We start from the raw sequence: 5,392 nt of genomic DNA, 5'->3' as shown, positions 1-5,392 counted from the left end.
CTGAGGACCCTGGACAGAGAATCTGAGCTGCTCTTGCTTTGGCTAGCCTCTTCGGATGTCCGGGAGAGCTCAGCTTGCAACATTGTGCTCAAAGGCACTAAAGCTTCAAGTACACACTTTGAGGCATATTTTTTTTTTCTTATTTTTGACAGGCAGAGTGGACAGTGAGAGAGAGAGACAACTTGCCTTTCCCAGTGACGTCTGTTTCTTGAGCAGGAAGGGCCCTTTTAACATCCTGGACGCTCCCCCTGTGCCTTGCTTTCAAAGCCCTGGCAAACCGCTGCTCAGCAAGGCTGTTTCTTTAGGGAAGTCTGCCTTCCCGCTGTCCCTTTACTGGTCACAAGTAAAGAAGCTTTCCCGTGAGCAGTCTCTGCTGAGGCTGATTATTTGGTGACCTCCCGAGGGTACAGACCCTTTGCGTCCACTCACAAAATCGGTGAAGTCAGACGGTTCTGTCTTCAACCTCCGATCAGTTCCAGGGAGCAAGGCAAATAGCAGTGGCTGCTTCTACACTGCATAGTCACTCCTGGGAAACACCTGCTTTGTCTTGGTGTGGGGTGACTTGGGAAAGGGAGGGAACCACATGACATCTGCAGCCCATCCAGGGCTCACTCATTCACCAAGGTTCCCCTTGGTGCCTGGCAAGGCTGAGTTGCCCACAGGTGATGCACCCAATTGGAACCATTCCTGTTCAGCACCTCACAGAATCAAGGAGTGATTTGGGATTGTCACGCTAGTCAGTGTCTAAGAGTTACTGAAAGTGAAAGCCAGGACCGGACAGAATGCGGTACAGGAAAGCGACAAGCTTTTCCAAGACACTGTGATGAATGTCTCAGGTTTGGCTCTGGGAGATTAAAGATCACAAAGGAAGTGGCCCAAGAAGTCTCCAGATGAGGTTTCGGGGTCACTGGACAGATGTGGGGCCATTTCACTCAGGTTTAGAGGCCGCCACAGGGTCCAGATGAACATTAGCATGATAGGGACAGGTGTTGTGCCACAGTTGGTTAAGCTGCCACTTGGGATGCCTGCCTCCCATGATGGATTTCTGCTTAGAATCTTGGCACTTTGCTCAAATACAGCCTACTGCTAATGCTCCTGGGAAGGCCCATTTTCCTGGGTTCCTGCTGCTAATGTGGGAGCCTTGGCTGGAGTTCCTGGCTCTGTTTTGTCCTGGTCAGACCTGGTTGTTGCAGGAATTTGGGGAATGAACCACAGGATGAAAGATCTCTCTCTCTCTCTCTCTCTCTCTCTTCCTCTCCCTCTCCTTCCTCTCCCTCTCTCTTTCCTTCTCTTGCTCTCTCTTTGTATGTTTTCTGCTCCCTTTTTGCCTTTCAAATGCATAGATAGATAGATAGATAGATAGATAACTATTTCTTAAAAACAAAAAGGGATTTTATCTCTTAGGACTGAGAAAAATTGTGAAACATTGGTTTAAATCTGTATTGATCCCTACTTTTACTTCTGTAAGTTTTAAAAGGTTTATTTCTTTTAAGGGCTGGCACTGTGGCACAGCGGGTTAAAGCCCTGGCCTGAAGTGCCAGCATCCCGTATGGGTGCCGGTTTGAGTCCTGGCTGCTCATCTTCTGATCCAGCTCTCTGCTATGGCCTGGGAAGGCAGTAGAAGATGGGCCAAGTCCTTGGGTCCCTGCACCCATGTGGGAGACCTGGATGAAGCTCCTGGCTCCTGGCTTCAGATTGGTGCAGCTCTGGCCGTGTGGCCATCTGGGGAGTGAACCAGCAGATGGAAGACCTCTCTCTCTGTCTCTACCTCTCTCTGTAACTCTCTTTCAAGTAAGTAAAATAAATATTTTAAAAAATAAAAAAAAAGATTTATTTATTTGAAAGGCAGAGTTAGAGAGAGAGGATGTGAGAGACTCACAGAGATAGAGAGATCTTCCATCCACTGGTTTACTTTCCAAATGGCTGCAATGGCCAGAGCTGGGCTGATCTGAAACCAGGAGCCAGGAGCAGCTTCTGGGTCTCCCATGTGGGTGCAGGGACCCAAGCACTTGGGCCATCTCCTGCTGCTTTCCCAGGCACAGTAGCAGGGAGATAGATTGGAAGTGAAGCAGCTGGGTCTTGAACTGGTGTCCATTTGGGATGCCGGCACTGCAACAACAGCTTAACTTGCTACACAACAGAGCCAGCCCCAACTTCTGTAATTTTCCTTTGGCAATGCATTCCCTATGTTTTGAAATCTTTGCCAGTTCTCTATGCTTGCCCAGTTGGGTAAAGCCTTTTTTTTCCCTTCATGCATACTGGAGCCCCAACCCCATGCTTGGCAAACTCCCTGTCGGTAGAACCAGGCTTGTCTTTGTGGGTGGTGTGGTGCCTGTGCCCTCATCATCTGGTGTTTTGTATGCCCCAGGATGAAGAGTAAATTCGAATGAGAAAAAGTCCATTCCTTCTGAAATCCCCTTAATGGAAGAACAGATCAGTTGCTGGAAAGTGACAGCACTCCCACTCTAATCCCCTGACTCTATGGATAGCCTTCTATACATGGGGCAACTTGGCCGGCACCATAGCCCTCCCTTCTTGATGGCATGACTGGCATATGCTGGTGTGGGACCAGCCAGCAGCCTGGGGGAGGTAGGCATCCCTCTGTCAGGTGCCAGGTGGGGTCGGGGTCGATAAGTGTGCCTGTGAAGTTCTCCATCTCTGACTTGTATAATTGACAGGCATGTGTTAAGGCATGAGAACCAACCCTGAGAAATCCCTGGTACTGATAAGCAGTATTTTTGCAACTCTCAATCCCACCTGGGCAGGAGGGCAAACTTCAGTGACCACACTTCTGACCACAGCTGCTCTGGACAGGGCCAGGGAGGAAGCTGATGAGCAGCACGCTGATTAACCTGCTAACCAGAGGTGCAGACCAGCTGAGGAATCAGCAGGGATGGTCCCAAATGGGGACCCTAATAACCCAAAGGGCCTACAGAGACTAGAGCATCCTAGGAATAGGTTGCCAAGTGTAGTGTGCAGAAATAAGCAGATCACCCCCTCCCACACACACACACACAATGAACAGAAGTAGACTGAGAGGCACAACAGAAACCAGGAAACAGACCTCTGCTTTCTGAGAGCTAGGAAAGTGTCACAGTGAACTTCTTGGGACCCTGCAGCCCAGGAAGCCAGGTAGTTCTGTACACCTGCTTCATACTCAGAGCGCTCTGGGCATCAGCAGAAAGCTTTGGAAACTGGCTATTGGTCATTTGGCCAATCGTTCCCACTTGGTGGAGATTGATCTTAAGGCTTACACGAACCAAGATGTGGCAGGAGATGAGAAAGATGACAGAGATGTGAAGGCAATTGGTCTTGTTGGCCATTGCTCTCCAGTCTGCCCCAGGTAACTTGGGAAGACAAGGAAAACTGCCACACATAAGCTACCCTGGCACCCAACACGGTCAGGAAAAGGCCACAGCAAAGTTAGGGTCTCCCCAGTGTGCATCCTGCAGGCAGGATAGATGCTGGGAATTGGGCATCCAGCCTGCTCCCAGAGGGGAGGGCTCCAGATAAAGCCAGTTCTGTTGGACTTCCCTGGCACAGACGCTGGGCAGGGTCAGGCTCCCTGACTGGTTTCTCATGACAAAATCCTCATCTCCCCTCAGGAGCTCCTGCTTGCCCTGGACACAGAGGAGGAGAAAGTTGAGTTTTTGCAGCATGAGAGGTTCACTCCTTTCAGTTTGGGAGATACCCTTGGCCTCGTCCAGCAGGAAGTAGTGACAGAACAATGACCTTCCTTGTTCACCCATCAAGCGTGAGGTGTGTCATTTCCCAGGGAGCGTTTTGTGACCCAGTGTAAGACAAGAGTTGGGCCTGGAACAAGGGAACTGTTAGACAAGAGTGGGGCCTGGAACAAGGGAACTGTTAGACAAGAGTGGGGTCTGGAACAAGGGCACTGTTAGACAAGAGTGGGGCCTGGAACAAGGGCACTGTTAGACAAGAGTGGGGCCTGGAACAAGGGCAGGGAATCTGAAACAATTCACCCCCTTGAACTTCTTTTTCAGAGCATGTTCCAGGAAAGCTTCTGTACTCAGTGGGGGCCAGACAACTGTGGCCACAGGACAGTCACAGCCGCAAGGGGCCAGGATGAGTCAGGTTTTTGAAGCTCTCATGTATCCAGATGTAAAATACTAGAGGGAAGGCTTTCCCACGCCTGATTTTCTACATCCTGGGCACTCCCCTAACCCTTGCATTAAAAGCCTTAGCCAGTTGGGTCTCAGGGAAGCAGTCTCTTTAGATAACTGCTTTCCCACTGTCTCTTTTGCTTGTCACAAGTAAATCAAGCTTCCCTGCCCGGTGCTGATTATTCGGTGACATCTCGAGTGAGCAGTCTTGGATCTGGACTGGAAGTGTGAACTGCGGCCACGTGTGAACTGCTCATGGCAGGGCCTTGAGGTAGGCAACTGTGGTTGGCATAGAGAGCCTGGAGGGAGCCTCTAGCTCATAGATGACAGGAAGCCGAGGCCCTGGCTCAGCCAGCCAAGAGCAAGCGGATGCTGTCAGCTACGTCCATGCACTGGGACGCAGATAACTCTGCACTGCACCTGGCCAACATTGTGACAGCCTTCTTGGATTGGACCCTGAGCAGAGATCCCAGGTGATCCAAGGAACTGTGAGGTTAAAAACATGTGTGCTGCTTTAAGTCACTGCATTTGTGGGAGTTTTGCCATACAGAATAGAGAAGGAATACCCTGTGGACTTTATGCACTGTTTCATGTGTGAGTGTTAAATATTCAATTGTAATTGTCATAGAATCTGTGCATGCGTGCTTGTACTTCATCTGAATCAGTTCTTCTTTCTTTTCTTTTTTCTTGTTGACAGGCAGAGATAGACAGTGGGAGAGAGAGACAGAGAGAAAGGTCTTCCTTGCATTGGTTCACCCCCCAAATGGCTGATACAGCTGGAGCTACACCAATCCGAAGCCAGGAGCCAGGTGCTTCCTCCTGGTCTCCCATGGACGTGCAGGGCCCAAGCACCTGGGCCATCTTCCACTGCCTTCCTGGGCCACAGCAGAGAGCTGGACTGGAAGAGGAACAACTGGGACAGAATCTGGTGCCCCAACCGGGACTAGAACCCGGGGTGCTGGCGCCGCAGGTGGAGGATTTGCCTAGTGAGCCGTGGTGCTGGCTAGTTCTCCTTTCTTTTCATGTCACATTAACTGAGTAAAGTACTGCAGGAATCATTTGGATCAAATGCTCTGGTCAAATCCAAGTAGTAGCTAAGAGGCATTAAGTAGCATTTGAGGCAGTTTTGAGCTCTGATGACCTCTGTCTTGAATATTTCCCACTCGTGAATCACCTGACAGTTACGATGTGGCTTTCATACAATGGTACTAAAAGAGTTTGTGGAAAAGTAGAATTAAAAGATGTTTATTTTGATGCAAAAAGTTTTA

This window comes from Oryctolagus cuniculus, chromosome 8, assembly GCF_964237555.1.
Source record: "Oryctolagus cuniculus chromosome 8, mOryCun1.1, whole genome shotgun sequence".
Lineage (NCBI taxonomy): Eukaryota > Metazoa > Chordata > Mammalia > Lagomorpha > Leporidae > Oryctolagus > Oryctolagus cuniculus.
This window is presented reverse-complemented; position numbering follows the sequence as displayed.